The sequence below is a fragment of the Periplaneta americana genome, chromosome 1 (genome assembly GCF_040183065.1).
Source record: "Periplaneta americana isolate PAMFEO1 chromosome 1, P.americana_PAMFEO1_priV1, whole genome shotgun sequence".
NCBI lineage: Eukaryota > Metazoa > Arthropoda > Insecta > Blattodea > Blattidae > Periplaneta > Periplaneta americana.
In genome coordinates this window covers 210,262,098-210,281,909 of record NC_091117.1, presented here as the reverse complement: position 1 = coordinate 210,281,909, position 19,812 = coordinate 210,262,098, and the positions used below count along the sequence as shown (strand labels likewise).

Sequence of the window (19,812 nt, the reverse complement as noted above, 5' to 3'; positions counted from 1 at the left end):
ACACTATAAATTATCACTGATCAAAATTATTCACTGCCGCTGTAAACCATAACTTCACTGATAAAACACTTCAAATGAAAGAAACAATTACACTCTTATTGTTCCAAAGAATCGTATTTATAAACTATATTAACCTAAAATTGATAGTCTAAGACTCTCTGACAAGCTATTTTAAACTAATGTAAAATTCAAACCAAAGAAATAATTGTCAGGCTAAGTACAATAAATACATGTCACCTTAAGTAATGTAACGTATCTTTTGTAACATTTACACTTTATAGTTATTTTTTAATCTCCTTAAGGAAGGACAGCCCTCAAAGACCACTGCAGGTAGGTCATTTCAATCATTTATAGTTTGATTAAAAAATGAGAATTTACCTACATCCATTCTCTGTTTACTACATTTGATTCCAAAATCATGAGCGCTCCTACCACTAGGCACTTGGCAATGAAGTCATTTGCCATCTTGCACATCATTATTTTTGTACAATGTCATCTTCTTGTAGGAATGCAGTGCATCTTTTGATGTGTTCCATGTTCATCTCTTCATTTGCATCACAATACACAGGCAGATGTATAGGAAATTTCTATCCTGTGCAGGTGGCTTACCAAACATTCATGACCTATTATCAACCTGAACATCACAATGTTAGATTTACATGGTCCTTTGGGGATTATCTCAGGCTTAGTCAATAAAATTTTCAAGGTTTTATTTTTTGCTTCATTCTAATTTCGTAATTTTTGGGCAGATCTGAATTTACTTTTGATTAGTTGTTCTACAGTATGAAATGCAAGTCTGTTATTAGATGGTTATAAATTTCAGTGTCCTTTTTAGCCAGAAAGTATACCATTTCATTTTCAATTATATCACAATTGGAAGAAATCCACTGTAAACTATTTTTTTTTTCTGTAATTGAAGATAATATATTATTTTCTTACAATCCTGAATTTTAGTCCCTTTTGTAGGTTGTTGTGAAATGTTAGCTTGTATAGCTGCCCTTTGAACAGGGGCGGCTTGTCCATAAGAGCTGCAGCACTCCCTGCTTTGACAGGAAAATAAAAATAATATTTATTTTAATTTGTAGAAGAATTGTTACAGCTTTTATTGGTAAATTGCTTTATATTTCATCTGGGCGGGAATATGTACTATTATCTTATGCATAATCTTTTTGCGCGTCGACTGTATTGGAATTGACACTGCATTCAAAGTCGCCCTGGGATCTGCAGGGTGGTCAGCTCATAGAGAATGTGTCTTGCATGGTCAGTGGGTAGAGAGGTGAAGGGAAGCAGAGGGAAACTGCCAGTTTAAAACCCGTATCTCGTTGCAGTGGCTTGCAGAGCCAGGCCACAAGGGATCTTTCCTCTCCTCCCACACTGCTATTGTAATGATACGTCAAATGGATTCTCTATTCCCTTGAAACTTAATGACAAAATTTTTATTTTCTTTTCACATGCTTAACGAGTTAATATAACGAAATTAATATTTTTTGCCTTATTATTACGTATATATCCAGCCTCCAGCAGAACCTAATATTTGCCTTAAATCAAAATGATTGCACGAGTAGAATCCTTTTGATATAGCACGTAAAATACGAAAGAGACTTCTTTTCCAGTTTTAGAATATTGTTGACTATCAGTGTATTTGAGTGTTGCTTTGGTGTGACATCTTAGTACCGTAACTTAACCAGTGCAAATTTGCAAGCATGAGTGTGTGTGAATTACGGAATATTAATTTTATTTTTCTCAACTTTCCCTTGCGGAGAATATTAATGTAATGAAGTGAAATTAAAGGGTCGTCCGTTACCCGACTTAAATCTTACTTAAGCTTCATCCATCCGAAATAGTGCATATATGTAAGGAAGTATAACAATGAAATTTACGCTAAGCATTTGTGGTTACGTGGATGTGAACAAAAAAAATCTGTATTTTGTTTTCCTTGCCTCCTCTTCAGTGGTGATGCTGCATGGATTAGGAGTGGTGTGACAGATTTAGGACATTTGCTCCTAAAAAGCAAAATGCACGAATCTTCACAGTCTCACCTGAAAAATGTTGTTTCATTGGCTATGTTACGCAACTCATACTGCTGTGCAATTAAGTGAAACGAACAGAACAAACATTCTCAAACATAATCAAGAAGTGAGAAAAAATCGGAAATTATTTAAAAAAAAATATTGATTGCATCAAATTTTGTGGCCAATATGAACTTCCCCTTAGGGGACATATGAAAAAACGATTCGAAGAACCCTGATGTGTTTCGTGGGTTGCTACAGTTCGTGAGTAATCTAAACGAGCCTCTCAAAAATCATTTGGAACATGCCACTGTTTAAGATTATTCTAAGACAATTCAGAATGAACTGGTAGATTGTAAGTTGAGTGTCTGCCGATCTGAAATTCAGACTGAAATCGATGGTATTAGTTTTTCTTAGGGATTAGCAAATGGTCCCACAGACATCTCCCAACTAAGTCAGGAAGTTTTGGTTTTTCGATATGTAGTGCATTTATTTTTGTCCTATACTTATTAGTAATGGTATCAAGAAGTGAAATTTGTATGTACCGAAATCTACTGCAGCTCTCTCAATCCACAAGTTCACGAGCCGCCTCTGCCTTTGAATATGATAATATGACAGCATTTTGGAATTTATTTAATCTATATGTGAGGTTTTGCAAAGATAATATAAATACCTTTGCCTTCAAAATGTATTATGTTTTCCTATAGAATGGTGAAATGAAAAGAGAGAACATCTCCTGCTACTCTTGAATGTGGTATAAGGGATCCATCATCTGTATAAATTTGTAACCATTTCTTATGTGGGTATCTATTCTCAACTGTTACTATAGCTAGCTAGAGCCTACATTACTTTTTAAGCAGTACATGATAGAAAATTTTCACGTCTAGATTTATCATCAGTGCACAATGTACTGAAATGTCCATTTCCATCCATGTGAAAAGATATTATCTCCTACAATAATTCTCTTTTAACATGAACGTCTATACTCAACCTACAAGGAGAGAAAATTATAACATTTTGACACAAAAGGTTTTGCTGTAAACTTTCTTGGTAGCATGAAAAGGGAAGACCAGATAAATTTCGTGCCTTGTCATTTTCTATGTGGTCCATCTCGCTCCATTATGTTTTTTTTTTACTTGGTTATTTAACGACACTGTATCAACTACTCAGTTATTTAGCATCGATGGAATTTGTGATAGTGAGATGGGACTGAAGATTTGCCATAGATTATCTGACATTCATCTTAGTTGGGGAAAACCTCGGAAAAACCCAACCAGGTACTCAGCCCAAGTGGAAATGCAACTCTGGATTGTGCCTTAGCCAACTGAGCTACTCCTGTGGCTCCCATTATCTAGTTATAGGATAAGGTATACTCATCTTATTGGTGATAGTACAATAATCATTACCTAACCTAAAAATTACATACCGATAATAGAGATGTTTCATGCAATCCAAGAGATTTCATAAACTCCCCATAACTTTTTTCGCATGCAAGAATGTTTCCTTTATATACAGGGTGATTCACAAAGTTATACTGGCTATTAAGGAGATAATTTCCTGGATAATTATGAGTTTAAACCTGAATTTGTGTCACTATGTCCTGTTTTCAAAACACATATCACTGTGAACCATACTTGTATCTCGTTGTGGTAATGGCTGAACAAACTTTGTGATGACGAGAATTTCTCAACAACTCGCCCATTTTACAGTTACTAAGTACACAGTCCAAAGTCTCAGACTCAATGTGAACAGGAGAAGCCTGTCTTATTGGTATTGTGTTATCTTTGTGAGGCAGTTTATACCAATTTTGAAAATATATTTTTCTCATCTGTTACTTAACCAGCAACGTGATTTAGTAAGGGTGTCATCTTTACATGGAATATTAAAATTCAACATCACCTTTTTTCCATCCATTTAAATCTCCACATAAGGAAAAGTGTTCATCAGGAAGGATACTTAATCTTTGAACGATATCAAGTTGAGGAGATTGAACTTCGAAAGTTAAGATAAGTTATCTTCCAGTTCTTTAATTATCTTATTCCTTTCAAACATAATTTCAACTCTGAATGTGATACCTAAATATTTTATGGTTTCTTCTTCTTCTTTGATAGAATTAAGACATTCACTCCTTATTTGTGGAGTTGATTCTTGACTAAGCAGACCTCTGTGTGTAATCCAGAAAACGAAATTTCATCATGAATGATTTCACTTATGTCTTTCAAAAAACAGTTCAAGAAGTATAAATAGTAATCGTTCACAACGTAAGGGAACTGAATTGTTGTGAAAAGTATAAAATGTGTAATGAGGAAATGTGTGTCAACTTTTTGACACTTTTTTTTTATGGATGTACAGCAAATATAATTTTAATAAAACATTTTTATTTATTTTGGCATTTAGTATTTTTCTAAGCCTCATAAAAATTACTTTTTCTTTATTTCCTTAAGATTCAAATTATTGTAACACTGATATTGAGAATCGAATCATCTTCAAATGAATGACTTTACTCAAAATGACGCATAAAGAGTTCCCGTAAGTGCCAGTGTAATTTTGTAAAACCACTACACATCCCACGCCACTCTTTGCATGGAAGGTATTATCGCCGCGCTCTTGTGGTTAACATGTCGGCATCATACAATAATGTGCGGTGTGCTTTTAAAACATAATTTTGCCGACTGATTGTTGCTCTGTAGGTTTCACTCTAAGCGTCACGTTGTCACGTCTACTTCCTCGATAAGAATAAGCACTAGTTTGTTCTATTGTTAAATGGCTATTATTATTATTTCATATACGAGTACCTTGACATTCTTAACTCTTAAATAATAATTTTGATCACATACCTTAATGTTCGTCCTCAGCACAAGACATTGCAACCTCGGTTTTAGTCCACGTGGATTAGACAAGTAGGTGTCATTTAATAATGGAAGCAGCTGATTGGTTGCAATATTGAAACTGAGGCGAGTGATTGGAGTGGCGACATAAGAAATTGAAAGCAATAATCTATTTAAATTTCAAAGACCTGCCGAATGTTATGCACGCGGCACACAGACATCTGATACAGTAAAAGACAAATCATTTGACACAACTGCTTAATTTCTTTATTGTCTTAATAGCATTTTAAAATTCAAAGGCATAAACACACATTATCACATTCCTTGTTGAACTCCATTACACTTAAATGTTCATTTGTCACGACCAGAAGAGAATGCTGAATGCCATTATTATACAGCTGACTGCAACATATGGGCTCTTCCGTTCTCCAATTCGGGCACACTTCCAAAATGTACCTAATAATCTGAGAGAATAACAAATATTAGTCAACAAATGGATACTTCTTGATCTGACTGCAGCATTAGGAACAGATGGATAATAGAACCTGTATCCACGTGTGTCTTTTTTGCACGCACCATGGTCTTGCACAAATGTAATTGAAGTAGCATCATACTATGCAACAGGCATAAAATATATAAAGGGAGAAGTATAAATTGTTGTGGAAATGGTTGAAAGGTATACATATTATTCATAAAGTCTGCAGCCAGCTCAATTCCTTTCAGTAGCCTAGTGTTAAATTTAAATAGGACTCTGTGATACAAAGGAGTAAACTTAATTGATTTACTTTCAGCATAACTGTAGTATGGTCTGTCCAAAACTACTTCCGACCTGACAAATGGCGCCTTTAGCATGTTACCATGGCAACCATTCAAATCAACCAATCACGAGAGACGTGTAACCATGGTAACGGGACGATGTTGCCGTGCTTATGTTTACAAGTTGCACGTGAATACCACGGCCTAGTGGTGAATACAGTGCCCGGAATTACTTTGAGTTGGTTGGTTAGCGCGTGCTTTATGTGAATTAAAAATATTATTTAGTTGTATTATTGTATCGATAATTACTGTGTTTAAATTATATTAGACGTATTATCTTCGTTGTTATTGGTGGAGTTTGTGACTAGTTTGCATTTTACAGTTTCTGTGAGAGTTTCTAAACAGGTGACTTGTGCAATGTCTGAAGGAAGGAAAGGCAGGCAGAGAACAAAGAATATTGTACAAGGTGTCTCGTTAAAGAGTCAAGCGCGAGAAATGATGTGTTATGTAAGACAGTATTTTGAGATGGAAAAATATAATGGCGGGCCTCTTTTACCTTTGGCGCAAGTTGTAATGAGAACTGCTGCTTGTGTTAAAATTAATAAGAGCACTGTTATCGATGTTGGAAAAGAAAAAGGCCGTGTAGATTTTTAATCATAAATGTTTTTACAGTTTATAATTTTTTTCAACGCCTTTGTAACAATATTACATTGAAGAATACCGGCACTCATAAAAGTAAAGGCTTCATATTAAATTTAAATGTTTTTTTTACAGTTTACAACCTTTTCGACGCTTTTCTAACGGTATTATATTGAAGAATACCGGTACTACTATTACTAATGATAATAATAATAATAATAAATTATAACATACTAATAAAAATAATAATATACACAAATTTTAATGCCTAGTGTTCAACAAATTGGTTAGAAATGTATGTGTTCATGTCAGCCGTTCATTACTGCACTCTATCAGCAGCGCGCTCCCTTACACGATATATCGGCAACATGACAACACTGCTCCCCTTCTCTGTAAGCTGTCAAGTCGGAAGTAGTTTTGGTCAAGGTATAGTTGTTTATTATTCTGTTTATCTTTGTCGATTTTTGGAGAATTGCTATTATTCATATTCAAGTGCCTGGCATTAGAAAACAACATATTAATTAATACCGCTACAAAGGACTGTGTTCCACTTGAAATAATGGCTAGCTTGTGACAGTCCAAAACATCAAAGAAAATAGTCATTATTTCAATTGAAATTATGTGACTAGCAATGGAAAAATGTTGCTGCTGATATATTCTAGTACAGAACAATAGAATTTCCAAGAATTTATTATAAAGGCCTGTTGAAGTAAAGATGGTAATATGGGACAGTCTTTTTCCACAGTCTCTAATTTGAAAACAACGAAGTTAAAAATGGGATTTGAGGCGATCCCTTATACATAGGAATATCATTTCTCCTAGAAACTGCTCCTGCCGCATAATTGGACTTCCAGAAAATAGGGCTGCAATATAGGACAAACTGCCTGCATAAATTGTAAAAATTAAGCCAGGAATCACATACAATGCTTAAGACATGAAAACTGGTAACACATTAGACACAGAATTCATATGGAATTCCGTTTTCCATAGGTGAATGCCCTAGTTTTGTCCTCAGCACCTTTCATGCACGTTTATCAGTACCTTACACACAAATTGGAAGGTTCTAAGACTAATTTTGTCCTGAACATCTATTTTTCTCACAGAAATAGTAATATTGTAATACCACCACTCATACCATAACATAAAACCTTGAATAAATTTCATTTACAATGTCATTTGATTTCCATGATGCTGGACAATTCAAATCTATACCATTTACTTTTTTTTTACGTATAAAGATAATACCTTTACCTTAATGTATTACTGTGTTACAGCCAACAAAAGCACTCACTCCAAAAACTTAACACAGGCGTAATGAATATGGTCCCCTCTCATGCACAACTTTCACTTGATGGACTTAGTGCAGCCCATTGCAGACAAAGATTAGCTGAGAAGGAAGATATGCCACTGTGTGTAACAGATAGCGCCACTAATTTCAGAAAAACAGCCGTGTCCCATTTTACAACCCCATCCCATATTACTATCTTCTCCTCTAGTGCCTATATGATAAGTAATAAAACTCTAATGAAACTTAACAAAATAAATTCACTTTGGAATGAACTCACCAACCAAAACAAAATACTGGGAAACAATCCTAACATGACATATATCTAGAGTTGCTCCTCCAAGCACAATGGATCAGACATCAGAATTAAGTTGAATACTGACTGTACATGCTAATCAATATTAGAGAACTGATATTCGGTACTTTTGCAACCGAGAAAATATCAGACTTAACATACTGTACATTTCACAGTTTTCGAATGACTTAGTATTAATTTTCGAGATCCACAGTGAAATAAATCCTCCGTTTAACTTGCAACATGTTTATACCACAGACATAATGTGGAGATATATTACGGTAATTTGTTGGCAGATTCCAGCCCTAGCGAAATTATTTGATGTACTTTTATTTAATTTCTAATCTGCTTGTAATTCTATGAGTTAAAAGTGCCCCACTTCAGAAGACAGAATTATTTTCTGTGAAATCCGTTAAAAACACAGAATGGTTTGAGCAAGACTTTAAACATGTAAAACATATAAAACCACAGTCCCCCACCGTAACAGTTTGCGCATATAAATGATAGGAATTTAATATACAATAATAATTTTAAGCCTACATGCTCAGCCATGAAGAGGCTTTCCTTCAGAATAGAAAAAAAAAAATTAGTGCCTCCTTTAGCCTAGTTCTTCTGTATAATTTCCATAATTTATTTTCTGGGACAGAGACGTAGGCCTACTTATACTTACCCTACTTTATTTCTATCGAGCAAGCTTGGAACAAGAGATCTGACGTAAGCACACGTGCATATAAGCAATAATACTACGGTTAATAAGCTCTGGAAGTTGAATAGTGCTGACTGAAATGAAAGAAAAATATTGTATATAATATATTGCATATCATAATAATAAAACATGTCAATATAATGGCTTAGCTAAAGGTACCATTTTCAATGTTATTACTTCCTCAGTAATATATTGAAGTAATGCAAGATAATAAATCACGCACACATATTACATCCTAAACCAGCCTAAACAAATGTATCAGACCACAAACACAAACACCCACACACATGGTGCCCAAACCCAGAAACATGAAATCCGCTAGGATGCTACCAAAATTCCGCTAGGGTTGTCGGTACTGATTAAATATGGAGAAATCAAATATTTTACGATGTCATAGAAAGTGTTTCCTGACATAATTTATAATGTTTGAAAATCAAAGTTGTGAAATATGTTTATTTTATTTAATATTTGGGTAATTTCATAGAAGACGAGCACATGGTTGGATGTAGTTTTGCCAACTTTGTACTTTAGAGTTAAATGTTAGTGCATTTTAAGTGATTTTAAGTGACATTTGTTCGAGGTTTTTATACTAGGTGTCGCCAGGATGTTCTTTCAATTTAATTGGTTATAGTTGTCATCACAGTCTAAGACATACAGTCATGCAACTCATACGTATAAAATATGCCAACATTTGACAGCTGGCGCGACAGTAGCCCTCTAGCGGCAGGCAAGTTAAAAGTGTGCACACGACATATGATAACATATCAGAAAACGGGTTTTGCGTAATTTGTTTTATATTTTTATGCTATACAGTAAGTGTATATGATTCTTATTAATTTTAATTTAGAATCCTAGAAGAATTTCACACGCAGTTAATCTACAAGTTTCAGAAGCTGAGAATAAACGTAATTCTTTCTGCAACTTACAACTGAATCATGGAACTGTTCACGTATCATGGTTTGAAATAATATAATTGTTCGTACGTGGATGGTTAATTAAATTCATTCCTGAATATATTTATGAATCATTAGAACTCTATATTTCCTGTGAGAAGAGTCAAAATTAGTAGCTTCAAAATTGTAGGTTACATTGCGTGGTGAATTCCTCTCCCTATTTCCTGAGAAATTAACTATTTTCCATACCGCAAATTGGGGTAAACTCGGCCGCTGAGGTAAACTTGAAAATAAAAAAGGGGAAGATTTAAACCTTAATATGACAGACATTGATTTATGAAGTTTATTATTTTTCATTTCTTAAGAACCGGTATTTCCTTTATTATTTTGAGTGACAAATAGTGCTGATATTATGGTTTAAATGTTTATGGCAAGTTTACCGCATTTTACATTACATTTCCAGTTTCCACACATAATGCCTAATTTTAACTTATCCTACCTATATAATACGTAATTTACATGCCCTTACTTTTAATATGACGTAGGTGAAAACAAATAAATGAACACACAATTTTGTTGAAAAAATTGTGACTTCAATTAACTCAGAAAATGTAGGCCTAATTTTATTTTCAGAGTAGAAGTAGTGTAAGTCAAAATGGGTAATGAGGGTTAAAGTAAACATTCTTTAAAATACAGCGCAAAGTAGCAGTTAATATTGAATTTATTTAAACTATTAGTAGTCAGTGAATAGCACGAAGGATATATTAATTGCTACTTTGCGCTGTATTTTACAGAATATTTACTTTAAATCTCATTACCTAATTTTGACTTACACCACTTCTGCTCTGAACAGCTCAAATAATCACTGGGAATGTAAAATCAACACCAATAGCAGTCATACAAATTATTACAGAAAAGAGTGCTTTTTATATTAAATTTAAAAAGGCTCTTGAGAACTTAATACGTCTGCCACATGAATCTACACCAACACATCAGAAATCTATCGACACAGTCTGGATTTATTCAAGAAGTGAATATTTTGCAAAAGGATTACAATACTCCATGAATTCTTGAAAAATTAACACCATGATCCCTACTTGAATGCAATATAACGTTCAACTTTTGAAAAATATATAGAAAAAAAAACACGAATACAAAAAGTATGGAATTACTTGCATTAAAAACTGTAGATACATTATCCAAAATCGGAATGGTTACACATTTACACATATGATTTCTACAAAAAAAATAATATACTGTAACAGATATTTACTTTGTTTTTATTTAAACTCTCCTTCCTGACATACAAATAGGTAACTGATAAGTAATAATAATGTTTTATAGAACACAATACGTAGGCTACCTACAACGTGGATTATTGGTTATTCCTGAGTTATGATTTTCTCATGGTCTTTAGGGAATCAGAAGAACGACAAATTCGGAGATTTAAACTTGTTGTTACTGCAATTTTCGTCATTGCACACATTGCCTTTATTCCGATGCATGATTAAAACGTTATTATAACATCTCGCATCCCTTTAAAGCACGTGCTGGCTGAACGAGACTATGGCCAGTGCCTTGCCTGCCGCTTGGGCGCTAGTGTCGCGAATGTTGGCAGAAAAAGTGTTGAAGTTTCGTGACTGTATGTCAGACTGTGGTTGTCATTTGTTCTAGAATTTTAGTTAATTTTGAATGGGTAATGACATCAGTTGTACTTGGTTGTTTGTCGTGAGTGGTGTTATATTGTTCTGATGGCTAAAGGTATGGAAGTTTGTCCATTTCATGATTTTCTTTCGATTTAATTGGTTTCATTTGTTCTAGAATTTTCGAATAAACTCCAGGGCACGGAATACACCCTTCCCCTCTACCCCCACCATACCTACCTTGCAACAAGCCTTCAGACTCCTCCCTCTCTCGCGTTCTCACGCTTCATCTCGCTCCATACGAGACACACGGACGCCACCTTGAAATATCATGGTGGGGTGTTGGCTACAGATATTGAAAGTTTGTTATTTCATGATATTTGTGAAATATGTGCGAACATAGAACAGAGTATTAAATTTTGTGTCGATTTTGGTTTCTTTCGCTATTGAATAAGAATTGTGTCGGATGTTGAGAAATATTTGTTTCTGTGGTTCCAAGGAATTACTGAATTTTCCCTGTAAGTTAAGGTGTAAGAAGTGTTTGAAAAAAATTCATTTTGTGTAAATGCACGGTTTAATTGTGCGAAGTTAACTGTACGACAAAGTGTTGGTTTAGTTCTTTTGTTGCCTGCATGGTTTAAGTTTAGATTGCCTTGAAGCCTGTATCATATACTGGAACTGGAGTCGTCGTAGTTGAAGACGTTAATGAGGATTGAATTTTGTTTGATAAGGTGATAGATTATTATGTTTCATGTTTTAGTGATTTGTGGGTGTAAAGTGCGGACGAAAACTGTCATAAAAGTACTATACGATAATTTGGTCCAGGGAGCATCCGTTTTTGGTGCAAAGATAATTTGGCGCGTTTCTTAATTGAAATTAACATAAGTGGGTCGGTGTCTATTCCAAAATCGGCGGAAGTCACTCAACGCTCGCTTTTTGTCAGCCATGTTGCATTGTGCCCGTCTAGGAAATTAACATTTATCCAGCTCTCGTCTAAAAATAATGTTCTTTGTTTTCGGATTTCCCTGATGACTGAGAGAAATGTATTACACCAAGCTACATAGTTACATTGTTTCATTGTTTACTTGCGCAAACTTTTATTTCCTTTATACCGAAAACTATAGTCATTATTTTCCACAAGGACGAACGCGATACCAAAAAATCCAGTTTATTCTTTGCATTTCGATATCCGTTAATCTCGGTTAGAGTCATAATAGGCCTATCCGTGGCTTTGGCGTTCTTTCGACAACTGTACTTACTGATATAGACTGACCACGTTTATCATCTTCGAATTTTTTTTTTTTCAAAATATTCGTACATCCAGTCAATAATTTCTTTGACTCGGAATGTAAAGCATTGTCCCTTTCACAAATCAAACATACATAGGTTATTTTAAGCACAAAATCAATAGCATACCTACTACATTATATCCGAACGTAACCGCACCCTATATAGGAACTAGAAATAGAACATTGCAAGAGCTTGTTTTGATAAACAGAAGATGGGCAGGGAGGGAGAAGAAAAGGTTGAAGAGATTTTGTGTATTCTTATACCTGTAGGCACTTGCTAATGAAGGTATTTTTCCACGAATTATAGCCCCTCAACTCTACAAGTTAGGCGGGAAAGTCGCCTTAACTTGTGAAACAATTAATAGTACACTAAACTGGAGAATTTTCTACGGTAGCTTTGAACCGTGCCATTATGGTTATGATCAGATTGAACTAAATACACAATGTCGCGAACATATGGACTTGACGTTGGTCTGTGACGTCGTTAGGAGGAGAAATTATTTCCCCCCCCCGCCCTGTCTCTACCACCTTCGTTCTGAACATTACTGATAGATAGCACCACTGTGCAACAAGATGTGTTTGGGTAAATATTGCGAGTAGATTACTGTTCTCCAATCAGATCAACCGTGAAAGGAATGTGCTTACTATTGAGTCATCTATTGGAACGAAGTAGGTAGACGATATTACCGTTATAACGTCAGTTTAAAAACCATGCCCTCTCCTCCATATGTTATTTCCTGTATGGAGAGATTAAAAGACCAGGAGATTAACCATGATCTAATTTTGTAACTAAGGTAGTATCAATATGTGTGATCAATGTTATGGTTTGTGCTGTGAGAGCTAGCCATTAGAGATAAGAGCACCCACGTGTGTGACCTTATGACATCTTATGACATCAACATTCATTCACAGCATTATCCCGCTTCGTCTCAGTCCCCGAAGACTTTCTCGTGGTTGGAGTACAGTATGTGGCTTGGATGAGGGACTCGCGACATGAATAGTTTTGCTGTGGCGCACACAGGGTCCTCTCATGCAGTGACAACGTGATCCTTAACTCGAATTTATTTTTGTGTGTACATTCCATTTATATCAGACTGAACTGCTTTGATGCTTCAGGATTGTAGCAGGGTTGAGACTGTTGCTTCTCTACCTACAGGTAGAAAATATTGTAGAATATGCAACTTCACCAGCCTCATGGTCTAGTGGTCAGAGCTTCTAGCTATAGTTCGTGAGGTCCCGGGTTCGATTCCCGGTTAGAGCACAGGAATTTTTCCTTAAAGGGGATTATTCCTGTGTTCGTCCATGGTCTGGAATTTAGGTTAAGTTTAGATTTAAGACCTCTCCTGGCACCACATTATCATAATCATCCTATCACATCATCGGGGTAATGTAACTCCGCCTTCCAGGCCCCAACCTCAGAAGTGGGTTACAACTAAGCCACGGCCAGCAGAGAAGACCAGAAATGTCGAAAAGACAACCTGGTGGCATTGGATAAAAAAAAACATTCCATATCAAATCAAGATGATTCCTTCTTACACCTGTTACAAATCTTGCATATTATACGAAGGTTAGGTTTGGTTAATGTGGGTTTTTATTAACCGAGTCCGCACCTGCGCAGGCAGCCAAGATGATCCTGTTGGTCATGTTCCTTATGATAGTTTTTGTTTCGTAATATTGATACACAAAAATATGATGAAAGCAGTGAATAATTTCATGGCCGCTAAAAGTTTTCGTAAAAGACGAGGTATTTTCTGTAGAACACAAATAAAAATAATTACGTATTTAACGCTTTGGCGAACATTAACCGGAAATTTACTTTTCTTCATGTGAAGAATATTCCTTGAAACACCTTTCCCCCCTTATTTCGTTGTGATAACCTACTTTAAGATCTTACTACATCTGAATTTTCATTTGGTGTATTCAGAACACTTGTGTTGTACTGCATAAACCTTGCACTTGACTAATGAAATGAATTATTTAAGAATTTTTAACTCTGATTGAGGTTATGTTTGATATGTATATCTATTATCAGGCAGTACGTCTCACTTAACGATACGTGTCAGAGGAACAATTGTTTGTATGCATCTGAAGTCTGATTAGTAGAATATGTAGATAATCGGCAGGAAAGGAACTGGCCACCCTACCCATTATCTCCTGACCTAGTTGCCTCATGAGTGATGCCATATTGGTGTTACTTATGATATTCAAACCTGTCTTAGGACAATTAACTAAACAACAAAACAATATCCGCGAACTTTACTACCACCATTTCGATTGTCTTTTGTTTGATACGGCTTGGTATGGCCTGGTGACTAGTGGTCAGCAAGCAATGTCGACTACCGACATTGGTCTATCGTGCATATTATCCAGTTGTACCTAATAGTGATAATGATGAGTGACTGTTCAAGATATTGTTTTATGACTATCTTGTCGGCTGCATGATAGAAACTAGTAGCATAGTTCTCGGCAGTTGAAGTACCTCTTAGTAGGCTAGTAATGTTTTAAATCTCGCACAGTCTATCATCTGCATTGCATATTGGATGGAGGATGGGACAAACCCAGTGTGCACTTAGGACCATCATACCTCAGTGTAGTATATACAGTCACGAAGCTTGAGTTGTGAGGGTGCTAGAAACAATAAACTGTGCCGGTACTATTTCGCATTGTCTGTAATGAGGCGATATTAGTGATCCTAGTGGTTAGCAACTATCTATGGATGCATATTTACTACGTATTAAACTTCGTGACTGTATATACTAGACTGTGATCATACTACTTGTCGAATTGAATTTTATTGTGGGGAACAAATGGCCAGTAAATTTTGTCTGGAGTCCTCTCACCCAGCCAGGAATCTTCTAAAAGCTGTATATTGATTTTATTCACGTGGAGGAACTGTAATATTGCTTTTTTTTTTTTTTTTGCGCAGATTAGTATGAAGTAACAAAAGTCAGTACTTTTTAAATACATGTAATTTTTCCTTCTGTTACAGAATGGATGTTCGAGAGACTTAGAATAAGCAGAGAAAGAAAATAAATGTATTTCGTCATCAAGTAAAACGGGAGAATGGAGTCTAAAAATGAACTAATAAATTAAATGGTATATGTTTCTATTGAATTATTTAATTTTCGGACGTTTCTGATCATGTAATTTGTATTTTGGAAGGCAATAATTATGCCCCAGATGGAATTTAAATTAATAAGAAACATTTCGAAATTTTACTCTATCTCTTCAGTAATGAGTCAACATATTTGGAACTGTCGATATTGGTGGATGTTTTTCTGATATTTAGGGCTACTAGATCACAGGCTCTGAACACGAATTTCATGTAACAGCAGCAAGGCATGATTTGGGTGGAAATGTGTTTCTCAGTGTTACAAAGGCTTAGAAACCTACACGTAGGCGCATTACCAACTCTTATAAGGTTTCACATCTGGTAGCTTAAATTAAAAAAAAAATAATAAAATTAAGTGAAAATAAATAGCTAGTTGCTGAATTCTGTTTCACTCTTTGATGGGTCATTAATTTACCTTTTAGGTACAGTGACAAGATTAAAGCATATTTCTTAGCATAAATGGTATATAATGTACAACTGTCAAAAGAAAAAGTGGCCGCTCTCCTGAAACAAAGTTCCCTTCGGGTATCTTTGCTACAATTCGGAGACAGGCGATGTTACATGTTGTTGGACCACATTGCCTGATATCTACAGTTATAATTGAAGTATTATGTGTGTTATTCGATAGCGTAATGGTAGCGTTCAGGCCTCTTAATCATGAGGTCCTGTGTTCGAATACAACCTCGTGCTTTTTGTGTTCTTTTTTGTTCTGTTTTTGAGAGAGACAAACTATACATAAAGGCTCCTTTCTCTTTTACGATTATTTGAGTAATTAACATCAGGTTCATTAATATATTATGCCATGATTTTATCATTATGATATTGTGGCTGCAAATGGAAAGAAAAAATATTTTATTCTCAATAAAAATATCTTTCGTGGCATAAACAAAACAAATTTACTGGCGTCGGCCTTAAAACATTCAAACAAGAGTGAAAAATAATAAAATTTAACTAAAATACTACATCATTTTAAAAAAAATTCATTCATATTATAAAAGGGATTATTTTGTAGCCATCTCTTAATCTGAAATTTAAATTGTGTTTCATTAAGTGCCTTTCTATTTGTAGGTATCTTATTATATACTTTTATTGCAGTAATTACATAGCTTGATTGTGTTTTTTGCAACCTGACATGTGGTACATTTAATTGATCATTATTTCTTGTTTCATAGCGATGCATATCTACTATACTTGTATAATTAGTAATATTCTTGTTTCCATACATTAAAAGTTCAAAAATATATAGATTGTAGACTGTCATAATCTTTTCGTTTTTGAGAAGAGATCTAAGCATGATAGTCTGGGTGGTGACATTGTTGTAATACGAACTGCCTTTTTCTGCAGTAACAGAATGTTTGGAAGGTCAGAACTATTTCCATATAAAAGTAATTCATATCTAATAACACTTTCAAATAGTACATAGTAAACTTGCTTTAAATAATGTTTGGGAATCTTGTACCTGATACTTCTCAAGAGATAAATTACTCTAGAAATTCTTTTACATACATAACTGACATAGCTATTCCACCTTAGTTTAGGATCCAAATACATACCCAGCATCTTTACAGATTCATTTATCACATTATTTTGGGTTTGTTTCAAACTTAGAGTTAACATACGAGTTTTTTCATCATTAACAATAAATCCATTAACTGAAAACCACTTTCTTATTTCAGCAAATACAGCTTGCTTCATAAAATCTAACTCAGCAGTATTATTATGTGTGATAACAAAAGTTGTATCGTCAGCATACATTATAGTTTTAGCCGACACATTGTATGACAAGTCATTTATCATAATAAGAAACAAGAATGGACCAAGAATAGAGCCCTGAGGAACACCACATTTAATTGGAGCTACAGCACTTCTTTTTCCATTTACATCAACAATATGGGAACGTCCAAGCAAATATGAACGGAAAAATGTTTGTTCTATCCCCCTTATGCCATAGTATGCAAGTTTCATTAACAATACATCATACGGAATGGAATCAAATGCCTTACTTAAATGATTAAATATAGCATATGTATAATTTCTATTTTCAAAGGATGTATATATAATTATCAATAATTCATCAATTGCATCCTGAGTAGTTTTACCTGGACAGAACCCAAATTGTGAAGGAATGATAAGGTCATGTAGTTCAAAATATTCTCTCAACTGTAGGAGTACAACACTTTCTAGTATTTTACCAAAGATGGGTAAAATAGCAATTGGTCTATAGTTTCCAGCATTATTTCTTTCATCTTTTTTATAAATAGGGACAGTTTTTGCTAATTTAAATTTCTGAGGAAAAATTCCATCCTTTAAACATCTGTTAATGCAAACAGTAAGTGGCAAAAGTATATGATGTATTACTTATACCATAAATATCCATACTATTGGAGTTTTTCATTTTTTTAACTACATTTAGAACCTCTATTTCTGTTACTATGTTTCTATGTGATGAACCTGTGGGTGCTATGAGTTTATACAAATATTCTCGAGAATATTGAATTAAATATATCAATAATTAAAGATGTGGACAAATTCTGTGTTGTGAAAAAAAAAGTTTTATTATCATCACTTCAAATTCTTGTGGAATGAAGGTGAAGAAACAGATATCTTTGAGTAGGCAGCAATCTATTGAAGTCCCATTCTTTCTGGTAATGTCTATGCTTACAAGCTCACATCATTTTCATCTTCTTGGTTTTCAAAAGTATCAGGATGACAGCACAGTCTACTATATACAGTCACGAAGCTTGGGATGATTTTTTTTGCAAATCTCGCGATCGTTGCTAGCCGCTTGGAGCGCTGTGAGTACTAGGAACAATAGACTGTGCCACAGCCATTGTGATCTAATACAGGCCATAAGGCAGACCATGTAACCTGCTTAACCCGATCATGAAGGGCGGCGTTTCAACCATATAAATTAGTTGGAATGCATAAACAGTAACATATATTTCTCTAAAATGTAGTGTAATTCCATTAATAAAATTTAAAACAATGATTATGAGACACTTCAGACATAATTTACTTGTAATATTATTTATGGTGTGAAAATTACGTTGTTCGTATGTGTAATACCTGCCTTTATTTCGATTAAATATTGCGAAATTCTTGTACATTAATTTATGCACGATTCAATAATGTTCAATTGCACCGCACGGATATTTAGTGATCTCCAATGCCTTGCCATTCATATGATAATTATAGGTTATGTTTACTATATTTAACTTACATTCCTAAATTCGCAATCATACATTATAATTAAGCATAATGTCATGTATGATATCCCGGACTTTCAATTTGTCTGTATTTTAATACTAAAATTGAGTACTGAATTATTGTATTTGTCTACTAAAGAGATGAAGTAACACAATTATACGTACACTAATTTCATAGGAGTGGTATGGTAAATGTTTTGTCTAAAATTAAGGAAGGTAGATGTGCTAAATTGAAATCACAACATAAATTCTTTTTTATTAAACCTGAAAATAGCTTCCATTCTAAACTTGAAATGTTGACGCAAACAGATTATGTTATCATGTAAAATTCTCTTCACATTAAAATAACACAGTTTTGTAATTATTTCTGCAACATGTTATGCAACAAGAAGTAAACGGAACTTATGGACACATTACACTAAATAAAGCTTAGCAATGATAAGCAATAAAGTTATATAATATTTCACTGAGCTCCATACACTGAAATAGAAAACCCGAATAAACATTACGGCCTGGTCTAGATCGAAAAAGCATTGACTGTGCCTTATTTCTCTTTTTTGTGAAAAGCTATGTAAACTGTGAAATGTTCGTTATCGATTGTAATAAATGTAAATGGCTAAAATACAATAATTTGAATAATAATATGGGACAAGGAGAAGTTTGTAGTACTATAAATTGTAAGAAAAATAGGTTAGAGTTATCCTTCTTCCGAAAGATCCAGGAAGGTGAGTTTATAGAATATAATATATATTTTATGAAAATAATATATAAACCTTATGTATTTCATATTTCAATAGTGGAAGGAAGGTGTTAATTTTTTCAAAAGAACACAATATCGAAAGTACAATACATTTTATGGTCTGCTAGGGAAAGAGTCCGTGATGAGGCGATGGTAGCGATCCTGGTGGTGAGCAACTATGGATGCATATTTCAACTGTTTATGTTTGCATATTTAGTAAGTATTTAAGCTTCGTGACTGTATATACTAGACTGTCATGACAGTTTGAAATCCACAAATTTTTAGTAATTGTGATATTTTTCATTTTTACTTTTTTGATTACAGGTTTGTTGTAAGCTATACATCAAGATCAAGTTACTTAATGTTTTCAAGCATTCATGGGATGCAAGGGATAGTGAAGTGTATTCCATAA

General features: G+C 34.3%; 1 long non-coding RNA gene across 1 annotated transcript; it reads right to left on the bottom strand.

Annotated features, from left to right (window-relative positions):
* Positions 1–5,272: 5,272 nt before the first annotated feature.
* LOC138707415 (uncharacterized) lies at positions 5,273–12,618 on the bottom strand. Its single transcript, XR_011334227.1, has 4 exons — positions 12,471–12,618; positions 11,295–11,374; positions 8,483–8,592; positions 5,273–5,301 (listed from the first exon to the last, which is right to left on the bottom strand). It is a non-coding gene; the product is annotated as an uncharacterized lncRNA (long non-coding RNA).
* Between the last annotated feature and the right edge of the window lie 7,194 nt (positions 12,619–19,812).